The 12,631-nt window shown below is 39.6% G+C and overlaps 1 protein-coding gene across 2 annotated transcripts in view; it reads right to left on the bottom strand.

The window, feature by feature from the left end:
- PTPRN2 (protein tyrosine phosphatase receptor type N2) overlaps window positions 1-12,631 on the bottom strand; it is a 1,455,485-nt gene that overhangs the window by 114,674 nt on the left and 1,328,180 nt on the right. The gene's annotated exons all lie outside the window — the stretch shown is intronic.

The raw sequence follows: 12,631 nt of genomic DNA, 5'->3' as shown, positions 1-12,631 counted from the left end.
TAAAGGTAACAATTTAGTCATGGTTACTAGTTTTACTGTCATTCTGAAAAGGTAGCCATTTTGTATTCTTTGATAAGTAACTATGATTCTTTAATAACTAAATATGTAAAAAGGTTTAGCATATACTAAAATGTAAGCCTTTATTGTAAAGTTTATGCAAACCCAAGCTGAATCACTTTTAGTCTGCAAATGAACTTGTATCATAAAAATTGCTTTCACATGTTTTCATCCTTTGTTGCATCTAAGTGCTACTGATCTTCTGCCACCTTTTTGCAGCCCCTTTCTGCCTACATGTATGTACTCCAGTGATGGCATTTGTCAGGGTGGGTTTTCTGATGGTAACAACAGTGGACCATGCCCTCATAATATAGTTACATAGTTACATAGTTACATAGTAGGTGAGGTAGAAAAAAGACACAAGTCCATCAAGTCCAACCTATGTGTGTGATTATGTGTCAGTATTACATTGTATATCCCTGTATGTTGCGGTCATTCAGGTGATTATCTAATAGTTTCTTGAAGCTTTCAATGCTCCCCGATGAGACCACCGCCTGTGGAAGGGAATTCCACATCCTTGCCGCTCTTACAGTAAAGAACCCTCTACGTAGTTTAAGGTTAAACCTCTTTTCTTCTAATTGTAATGAGTGGCCACGAGTCTTATTAAACTCTCTTATGTGTTGAAAGGACCACACGTAGTCTCCATTGGAAACCCATGAGACAGAATGACAGCAAATAGGCACAAATGGGAGGCAGGCACAGAGAACTGTCACCCTCAAACAAGAAGCATCTGAACAAGGGCCTTCATTGCAGGATCATCAGTTATCATCTTTGGAAATATTATCGTTTTGGAAATATTAAAAATGACTTTGCAAATCACATTAACATGTTAAAACTTATATCCTAGATAGCAAGCAATTGTGCTGCAAGTTTGAAAATGACTTGCTAAGCTATTGCTGGACTTGCCAGGCTTCACAAGTTTATTGCTCAATTGCTCAATCGCATTGCATGACTCCAATTCAACTTTCTTTGCAAACATTCTGCAAGTCTGCTGCAAGTTCTGGTTCAGTTATGTTGTGCAATAGTCATCCCACCACAGGGGTCACTGTGGCTGAATTTTCATGCTGTCAAATTGCAGAGCTCTTGCTGTAGACTCACCACTGCAACTTTACTCTTGCTAGAGACTTGCCACACAAATTTGCTACAAATTGAAAAAGTGTCAACTAGAACTGCTATTTCAAGTGCTCTGCAAGTGTTCAACTTGCCAGTGAAAATATGCAGCAAGTTTACAGACTTACAATTCAACACTGCCACAAATTTGTGGCAAGTTATCCTTGCTATCTGGGATATGATTTTTGGGGTTGAGCTTACACCTATACTATACCTCCTAGGGCTCCTCCACTTAGAAATATTCATAATATCATAAATGTGAATACACAAATGATACAAAAATGATTTAACGTAAAGCGGAGTTCCACCCATTTTTAGGTTTATTAAAAGTGACTTTTAATAAACCAACACTTACCTGTCCCACAGTCCAGCGAAGCAGACGCCCGGAGCTACAATTGATGTTAGGCTAATCTGTAATTCCCAGGGATGTATCTTGGCCCTTTTTTAAATATTTGTGCTACATTGGCTTTGCTCAATCAGCTGGTACCATTCCAGTCAGTAGACTGTTTGTAAAAATTAGGAACAATGATCTGGCAATTACTTGACTGAGTTGCTTTTTTTTTTTTTACATCAAATCTTCTTTTATTTTTATAATACTTACTCCATACAAAGGTTGAAAAATTATTTTTCAAAGCAAATAAACAACATAAAGAAATATCCATAGTTTCATTTCTTAATGTACATGTTCAGTTAAACTTGACTGAGTTCCTTAAGGACTTTTGGTGCAAGCCGACCGGTCCCGGTGACTTATTAATGTTAAGTTTTTCAAGTCTTTTTCTAATTTTGTCCTCTGTTAGCCATGAGGGTGCTTCCTGTGACACATCATGAGGATAAACATTGCAGTTTTGGTTACTGAAGCCCCCCGATTCCCTTGTGAAGACCGAGGAGAAGAATAAATTCAAAACCTTCTCCATCTCTCCATCCTTAGTAACCAGATTCCCCTAATCATTCTTAATGGGACCAATATGACCTCCCCTTCTTACTATTTAAGTACTTAAAGAATATTTGGGGATTTTTTTTACTCTCCTCCGCTATGTGCCTTTCGTGTTCTATCTTAGCCGCCCTGATTGCACCCTTACATTTCTTGTTGCATTCTTTGAAGTGGGACTGCTGATAATGATCCCTCAGCCTTGTATTTTTTGAAGGCCTTCTTTACTTTTATATGCATTTTTACGTTGGAGTTAGGCCACCCAGGACTTTTATTAGCTCTTTTAAAGGTATTTCCCATTGGGATGCACTGGCTAATGCCCTTATTTAATCTGCTCTTAAAGTATACCCATTTTTTTCCGTGTTCTTTGTTCCTATGATTTTATCCCAATTATTATCCTCAAGCAAGGATCGTAGTTTAGGAAAGTTGGCCCTTTTGAAATTCAGTGTCTTTGTATTCCCCTTGTGTTTCCTATTTGAGTAATTTATACTAAAACTAATTGACCTGTGATCTCTGTTTCCTAAATTGCCCCGTATTTCCACATCCGTGATCAGGTCTGTATTGTTGGTAATCAGTAGGTCTAGTAACGATTTGTTTCTAGTTGGTGCATTTACCATCTGACCCATGAAATTGTCTTGCAAGACATTTAGGAAATGGATAATTAAACCCCCCCATTATAATGACACTTCCCATTCTTGCTGCTAATCCAAATTATGATAGGAGGTCCACCTCCGCCTCCTCCCTTTGGTTAGGGGGCCTATAGCATACTCTCAGTATTACTTTCCCCCCTTTGTAGCTCTACCCATAAGGATTCCACCTCCTCCCTTACTCCCTTAGTGATGTCATCTCTCACATTCACTTGTACATCATTTGTGATATACAGCCATACCCCTCCCCCCTTTTTACCCTCTATATCCCTGCGGTACAGGGAATACCCTTGAATGGTTGCCAGCCAATCATGAGAGCCGTCGAACTAAGTCTCTGTAATTCCTACAAAATCGAAATCCTCCTTGTACAACAGTAGCTCTAGTTCTTCCATATTGTCCACCAGACTCCTGGCATTGGTGATAATGCCACGTAGTTTAGACTGGTCGCACACTATCTCCTTATTGGGTGCTCTGGGGTTGCAAACAGGACTTGCTACTATACTTACCTCGGGTTTAGGTGCTTTAGTCAACCTACCACTAATGCCCCCAATACTACCCTCTGGAATATGTTCTGTGTTGGCTATTTTTACCTCTGAACCCCCACCCACTTCACCTAGTTTAAAAGCCCCTCTAACTTTTTTCCATCTTCTTTAACAGAAGTCTATGCAAGTCATGCCGAAGTCGCACCAAAGGTTCCATTGCACTTAATGGTGCGTGACTTGTCATGCGACTTGTGCGCTCAAAGTTGGAGCTCATGTTGCACCAGTGTGAACCAGGCCTTAGGGGCTCGTAAACACAGTTAAGAATGTACTGCACTTCTCCAGATTTCTAAAACAATTTAATATGTTGCTTACAACAGATGGGATTACCTTAAATGTAGAGGATGCAGTATCAAGAGGGGCCCCATAATGATTGTTCCTTGGGCTGTACGTAATTACAGCTCTGTATTGGGCGTTCTGGCCAGCATAAGAGAAAGCTTTCCTAGTTAGCTTCTGGCAGCCACAATTTCAGCTGCTGACTTAAGTATTTGTAAAATTATTTATACATATTACAAGCCTTGTAGAAATGATTTGTGTGGGATTAGACTGTAGAAGAATGCTGTTGTGTTAATGGGTTTAGACAATTATTGCCACCATGAACAACAACTAATTACAAGAGATAAAAAGTGATCTATGGTATCTCCCAGAGCCATGACATTTATGGTACTAAACTAAAGAGAATATCTGAGTCTTATAGTCTTAAAGTTCTGCAGCTAAGTGACAAACTTCATAATGGCTGTAGTAAATGATTATCCAGTGCCTTCAGACAATGTCTGTAAAAGTAATCCAACAAGCAGTTAAAAGGGGGCTATAATTAGTTGGACGTTCAGTCAAAAGCTAACTAAAGCCATCCATAAACGGAGCAAATTTCTTTCCTGCAACCACAGATTGTGCTTTCTCTGACCCCCGGGAGAAGACAGTGATTATTGCTAGGAGCTATAACAGCCACTTGCAATAGAAAAGAGAACTAGGGTTTGGACTTTAGAGGCAATTTGGACCACATAAATAGTATAAAAATGTATATTTTATTTGTACATAAACAACATAAAAGGATTTGCAAAGGCAAAACTGGAGAATTAAAAACAAGTATTTACATATGTATATGCAAATATGTACATCAGCGCGTTTCGCTGGTCCACTTCATCAGGACGCATGAAGGGGTAGTACAAGAGAAAACAGGTCTCACTAGCCTGAGTATGAATACACATGCATGAAAAGGATCTCCCTGGGAGGGCACTGGAGCAACATGATAAGCCAGATGGTCAAAACCCCACACATTTTAATATAAGCAAGAAATTGATATTTCAAACACATATATATGGAGGCTTTCATCCACTTATTCAGGTGGCACAAGGATCAAAACTGCACAAAGGTATATATGACAGCTGGACGGCGCGACTCTCATTCTGGGTGGACATCATTCGATGGCCCTCCAGAACGACTGCTCTCGCGCACCTGTGGGGGCGTGCATCGCGGCGATCGGTGGCGCAGTGTGTCAGTCTGACACACAACGATACACCGAGGAAGAGCCGTTGATCGGTTTTTCCTCACTCGCGTCTGACAGACGCGAGTAGAGGAGAGCCGATTGGCTGCTCTCCTGACAGGGGGGTCTTTGCTGATTGTTTATCAGCGCAGCCCCCCTTGGATGCCCACCCAGGACCACCAGGATGCCGCCAGGACCACCAGGGATTGCCACCACACTGGACCACCAGGTATGCCATCCTAGACCACCAGGGAAATGCCAATCAGTGCCCAGGCAGCTGCCCATCAGTGCCCATCCCCAATGCCTGCCAGTGCCATCAGTGATGCCTATCAATGCCATCTATAAGTGCCGCCTATCAGTGCCCATCAGTGCCGCCTATCAGTGCCACCCATAAGTACCCATCAGCGCAGCCTTTCAGTGCCCAACAGTGTTGCCTATTAGTGCCCATGAGTGCCCACCAGTGCCACCCATGAGTGCCCATCAGTGCCGCCTATCAATACCCATTAGTGCTGCATATCAGTGCCACCCATCAGTGCAACCTACCAGTGCCCATCAGTGAGCGAGAAAACTTACTTATTTACAAAATTTTATAACAAAGACAAAAGAAAAAAAAATTTTTTTCAAAATTTTAGGTCTTTTTTTATTTGTTTAGTAAAAAATAAATAACACAGAGGTGATCAAATACCACCAAAAGAAAACTCTATTTGTGGGAACAAATTGATAAAAATTCTGTTAGGATACAGTGTAGAATGACCGCGCAATTGTCATTTAAACAGAGACAGCGCTGAAAGCTGAAAATTGGCTTGGGCAGGAAGGAGGTGTAAGTGCCCAGTATTGAGGTAGTTAGGCAACCCAAATTTTATCATTTTAAAAACATCCTTTAGTTCTCACTGTTATCAAACTTAAATCATGAGATACATTTCTTTACCTGGGCATGATTCTAGACACTGATCTATCGATTAAATAACTATTAACTATAATAAATATTACAATAGTCAAATATCCGATTCCAGCAAAGGATATGTCACAATGTTTTTGTTTCACCCAAGTATGTCATTATTCTTAATAAGCATTAAATGAGCTTTAAAAAACATTACTGATCTCTGTAGCTGCAAGTACTGTGAAATAATTTATCCTCAAAGATCTAGACAGAATCTCTGAAGTCTAGGTTGCAGTCAGTTTCTAAACAGCACTTGCTGTTTGCATTAGAAGACTAGCAAGCTGCCAAGAGGCAGCAAGAGGAATTGAGCTGCTTTAAGTATCTTTGGTATAAACTTTGAAAATGAATTGTTCTACAGTGTCTGCAGCTACAAATGTCAGTGAGGGTATGCTTCCAAGAACATTTACTGCTTAGGAAAATGTGAATATGTGACTGTTCATACCCTGGCCAAGTTTACGATAAACAAATTGAGGAGGGTACAGCTTGCAGAACAACTATATTCAAAATTGATTTCTCTGTTTAAGGTAGCATTGAAAGTTTTAACACTTGACGGAAATCAAGCTCACAGTTTTACCAACTTTCTATGAGTTTCTAAAATTCTTCTGCAATATTGGTTTCAGGACACAGGAAGTCCACCCCATGTCATCTATAATGGATACACCCAAGAATACATGCAAAAATGCTAAATATCAAAATGATGCAAACAAAACTATAAATATATATATATATATTGTATATACAATTAGTTATAGTTTTGTTTGTACCATTTTGATATTTATCATAATATCTTCATAACACTATGTTGCACCTAATTGTTTGGTGGGGCTGCACAATTCCAGGGTTTCATATAATTACCCCTTTTTTGCTAGCTGCCACAACCTTCTCTAGTGCTGACTCATTCCTTATTTCATATTAGATTTGAACACTGTCTGTCCTAACAAAGGGTTATAGGTGTACAGGTTGGGCTTCTTGTATTTTTTGTTAATGAGGACAGACTTGGGACAGGCTCACGCTATCATTTTTATCTAAAAAGGTAAGAAATATATTTTTTTAAATGTCTAGGCATGCTGGAACACATAACAAACATATATTGAGGTTTTCTCAAATTTGACGGCAAAAGTGGTTCCACAACTCAATACCTCCCATCCTGTTCTTGGACATATTCCATGGTGATCTGATTAAGGTGTCTGTGCCACCTGTGTGAATATAAATGCTGGGGTACCTTTCTGATACTCATTAGAGCTAAAGAAATGGCTTGGAGAAGCCAAGAAACATCTTCAACATTACAGAACATTACAGAAAAAATTTAGCCAAATGTGACTAGCAACTACTAGCTACACTGGATAAATGAAAACCTTGATTTTCTGCAGTATAATACAGTGACAGGCCCACTTTTATAGGAATCTATTTCCCATATGCAGTATATTTTTTCTATTTAGAGATGACCAATACATCTCAAATAGTGTTCTCTCACAGGGCATAATTATTTACGTAAACCCTATGCAGTAATCTGAGGTTTACCTTTACCTCTCCAATGCTAGCTCCCATGCTGGACACTCAGCATGGCACATGAGTAGAGATTTACTAACACAATGTGAGCCTGTAGTAAGCTAGTGTTAAAATGCACAATTTAAAATCCGCAAACAAAACTAAAATGCTTTCGAGCTAAAACCTTTAATGTTGCCAGCTGTTTACAGAGGAGATAAATATACTTCCTGTAAAGGTCATTGTAGAATCTGTTGGAAAAAAAAAAACACTCCAACATAAATGAGAAGATAAATATAATGTTTATTTATATACCAATAAGAATCTCTTGTACTGCAGCCAAATGTTTCTAAATGAAAAAAAAATATGAAGCTGAATTAAATTTGAGTAAGCCTATATGCCAAAGAAAACCTACACAGCCGTATGATTAAAGGTTTTCTAGCACCTTTACTTATAAAGGAGTCTGTCTCTGATCTAAAGCCTGCAGCTTATTACATTTTTGGGTGTGTAAAGTTCACTAGCGGATTGTACACAAAGATGTAACCTATTGCAGCTTATCAGTCCTTAGATGAGGTGCCTGCATTACTTGCTTTCATAAATCTTTTTCCTGTGAGTAACACACTTCTTCTCCTAGGGTGACAACGCTCCTTCCCTGTACTGTATCTATGGAGTAGCAGTGTTGTCACCCTAGAATGTCGTCCTGATTTGAAAAATCCCTATCTCCATTATATAAGAAGGTAAGGTTGTGCAGTAGGTCACGTTTCCCATACCCTATCACAGTTAAGCAGTAAATTGAAGAAACATATGTGCAGCAAAAAGGCCATCAATAAGTTGACCCTGCTGCTTTGTCCTTCTGAGCACCTGTTTGAAGGCTAAAAGCAATGAAAGCTGTGGATTGAGAGACACTCACTTTTACTGGGAGTCTTTAAGGTAGCTTGACAAATATTTCATTATGGCCTGATGGGCCTAGTAAAAATTGCCAGTCATACACTCAATAAAAGAACAAATTTTTCCTAAGTTGTACTCTGAAAAATGTAACTTTTATCTTGAATTTCTCTTATATAGATCCTGACGTGATTATGCCAAGGCGCTCCTGTTCTGTAGCCTCATAACTGTAAACCTACAGTGTGAAATCTGTACTGCAGACTCTGAGTATTAAAGTGGTTGTAAAGGCTGAAGGTTCTATACAAGAAGGTAAAAAACCTTCAGTGTGCAGCTCCCCCCTCAGCCCCCCCTAATACTTAGCCTGATCTCAATCCAGCGATGTGCAGGAGACCCGAGGCTCTCCCTCCTGACTGGCTGAGATGCATGTGATTGCCATTGGCTCCCACTGCTGGCCATCACAGCCAGTAAGGCAGGAGCGGGGGGGGGGGGCAGGGATGAGCCGTGCTCTCTGTGTCTTATGGGTGCAGAGAGCTGGCTCGGGAGCGAGCTTGTACTAGTGCCCCCACAGCACATGGCTTGCTGTGGGGGCACTCGGTAAGGGGGAGGGGCCCAGATCGCTGGCAAGGGACCCAAGAAGAGGAGGATCGAGGCTGTTCTGTGCAGGTAAGTATGATGTTTGTTATTTTTTTTAAATAAAACATTTTCCTTTACAATCACTTTAAGCTGGCCATACAGTAATAGAAATTCAGCTGGTTAAGCAGGGACTGGCCAAATTTCAATCAGCATGTGGCCATCTCTGCTCAACAGAAGTTCTTCTGCAAAGATACATATTGGAAGATTATTCTCACTGATTGGCTGCAGCCATTGATTAATGTATTCGGACAGATGCAGATCCCACTGTCAGAATACAATGTCCCTTGGGGGTGTTTCCTTTCATCCAAGTCATTTGTGTGGATGGAGGAATCCATCGTTTTTCTTTGTTTGGCCTGGTAAGCTTTAATCCCACAAGATTTGCGTGAGATTTGGTAATGTCAGTGCTCTGCTGTTCACTGTTATTTGAGGGTTTTCTGGAGAGAAGCTGTACCTGGTGATCTGCAATGTAAAAGATCTTCCTGGTTCTATTTTATTCTGTTGTTCTTTTTCCTACTCTCCTGCTGCTTATTGATCATCATCTCACCAGCCTTTAGGAGGTAGTTTTGACACAAGGAAGCAAAACATTGCTACTTTAACAAAAAGGCCACCCTACTCAAGTGCTGAACAAGGCATTGTGAGCCAGTAATAGAGTAGAGATCCATTGTAGGGTACCTACAGCCAGTAAAAGTGATTAGTCCCTGAACCCTTGCATTATTCAACTATATCAAGGTCAATGGTCAATCGGTTTATGACCACCCTTAGAGCTGGAAAAATCCCAATCACCACATTATTAAAGAGTTTGGTACTCCAACATTCCATATTCCTGGTATGTGTCTGCTGTACCATGTACTTGTATCAGAAAGTATCCTATTCTCTTTGTATTGCTTCATTTCTGTGAAATTGCGGGTGTTCCTGCTAGCCCCTCTACTTTCCAATTAAAAACTGACCAGACTAAGCAGGAGAGCACACCGTGGTCAGTTCTCTAGGAACTCAGTGTGCTCTCCTCCAATGATTGTCCTGACATGCCCGCCGCTGCATAGCCATTCACTGGCAATTTCAGTGTGCTGCTCAGTCTCCTCCCCCCAGCTCTTATGCAGCTGAGAACAGAGGGAATGTGATCATTTATAAAAAGGGGAAAAAAGTAATTTTTTTTTTTATATCTATACAAAAAATGTTTTGCCCTTTATTTCTATTTTAAACTGAATGGGTTGTTTTACAAGGTGATCGTTTACAATCATTTTAAGCCTCAATGCTTATCTACAGTGAAATGTTTTTTGATGTTTATTATGCTATCTCAGCACATCCATTGGGCTGTGGGTACTACAATCGACAGTTGCATGTAATGAAACACAGCTTTTAATCTTTTATTTTAACATTTTTGAAAGGCTAGTTTCTCTTTAAGGCATAAAAAAGTTGCTTTCATGCTTAGCTCCAGTAGTTAGTTTAAAGACTAGACAGAACTTAATATAGACAGAACACAATGGAGCATCGGAGCCTTTACAGAACTTTATAGGTCCACCAGGAACTGCTGTCTGCAATAACAACTTCAGCACAATATTTCTGGCCTGAACTTGGGAGCTGTAATCTCTTCTCCAACAATCGTTTGTGTGAAATGAACAATTACTACACAATAACAACACATGCAATCTGGTCATGCCACAAAATCACTCATGTGAAACAAGAGGAAATATAATGTGAAAACAGTCTGCAGCTACCTAATGGGAAAAGGCCATTAAAAATTCATTGAACTCCATCCATGTTTAAACATAACCTTAAAACAAGCACTGTTATGAAATGGTGCCTATTTTTAAAACACATCACAGATACAGTATATTTATGCTACAGAAACTGCAGTGAAATAAATATCACACAACACAAATATGTCCATATAAGGATGTTCGAGCAGAACCAGAAAATAAGGTATGAATAAACACCAAACCAAACTGACACTTCTTATTTTAACTTACAAGGCATATTAAATCTCCCTTTACATAATAATAAAACAAAAAACTGTCAAATATGAAAAAAAAAATCTCAAACATTCCAGCAAAGTAGAAATCAGGGTGAGAGTGGGACTAATACTATTTTTGCTTTTAGCTGCATTGTTACTTAATACCTGTGAGTAATGCAAATTTTAGCCTTTTTTATTAAACAACCATACCTTTACAAAATTAGCATCATCCAAGCACAAGAATAATATTCTGTTTTCTATTCTTTAAAAATAATAGGTCCACTTTAAAGCAGAACTGTTGCAAATATAGATAACCCTCTTTTATCCAGTAATGTAGCTAATAAAAAAAAAATCTAGGTTTTGATATATTCAGTCTGGAACATTATCATGAGGCAGGATATTGGTGTCAGGGTGTCCTAAGCACCTTCCTGGCTTGTACAATGAATATACATTTGGTACACAGAAAAAAAATGCTGATGATGTTATTGGACGGCTTATTCACTGTCAGGGCAATAAGGACGTGGAACACTCTTCCACAATTGGTGGTGGCTGCGGGGAGAATGGATATTTATAAGAGACTCTTGGATGTGCATCTTAAAGTAGTTGTATACACTTTTTAACAATTAAAAAAAAAAACCTGCAAGATAAAGGCATAATGAGCTAGTATGCATAGCTAGTGAGACATAATGAAACTAGTACTCTGTGATTGGTCGGAGTCGCGATGACGTCACTCCCGCACATGCCATTGCTTCAGTTTGCTTAAGTGCGCATGTGCCAATAATGTCGGCACATGCAAATACAGGGATATCTCCTAAACCGTGCAGGTTTAGGAGATATCCAGTGTAGCTACAGGTAAGCCTAATTATAGGCTTGCCTGTAGTAAAACGTGCTTGTAAAGGGTTTACATCCACTTTAAAGAGCACAACATACAGGGATATGGGAAATAATTATAGACACTGACACACGTGCACCTACACTGGTTGAACTGGATGAACTATTGTCTTTATTCAACCTTATCTACTATGTAAAGGTTAAGTTCACCTTTTAAAAAAAATAATAAATGCACATATTTTGCAGGTATAAAAATGCATTTATTATTTTTTTCTTAGGATCCTTTAAAGCATTGCATGCCAGGCTCCTGCAGATTGTCAGTAGAGCTGTCTGAACATACATCCAATACAGGCAGGCAGTTACTGAGTTGCAAGAAGATCAATGAACTACCAGAGTGTTCACACTGAGAACTACAAGTTGTCAGCCGCAATGGCACATTGAAGTTGTAGTTCATTCATTCACAGAACTCTGTGAATAAATGACATGGTGATGTGTGCTAAGGACCGCACGGCCACACTGTTTTTAAAATGTGACAGCAGGTTCGGGGAGAGGATTCCCCACCCCCTGTCGCAATGGGGTGATCGGAGTGGGGTGAAGGCAGGTGATTTAATAACATGTTACATGTTATATAAAATAGGTGCAGCGCTAGAAGAATAATCCATAAACCCTCTATTCGTCAGGTGTAGATAATGATCGTATAGTCCATAGGGTATAGTAAAAGAGTGTGGTCACATAATCCGTAGGATATAGTAGAGACATGTGGAGAAGGAATTAACCACCACTGGCACCCAGACACACTGCCTCTTACCCTCCACTTAGGACCCATATTATAGGGGTCAAATAGGCACTGAATGAGAGGAAGATCCTTCAAACGACCACAATCAATCCAGTGTTAGCAAGTATAACCGGATATAAGCAGGTTGGATGTCAGTCCCCACACTCCTCATATTTAAAATGATAACTCCACACATAAAATCAACCCATGTAACAAAGGTGAAAAAGCCTCATGGTGTAGTGTTCTTATAAAGTTGTTTATTGAAATAACAAACAATAATGCATTCACATGCTCCGAATTAAGGACAGGCATTGAATACAGGCTCTAACCGCCAACAAGATGGCCACCGTGTCCTGGCATACACTGT

This window comes from Aquarana catesbeiana, linkage group LG05 (assembly GCF_042186555.1).
Source record: "Aquarana catesbeiana isolate 2022-GZ linkage group LG05, ASM4218655v1, whole genome shotgun sequence".
Classification (NCBI taxonomy): domain Eukaryota; kingdom Metazoa; phylum Chordata; class Amphibia; order Anura; family Ranidae; genus Aquarana; species Aquarana catesbeiana.
The sequence above is the reverse complement of the archived record's forward strand: the minus strand, read 5'-3'. Positions and strand labels throughout refer to the sequence as shown.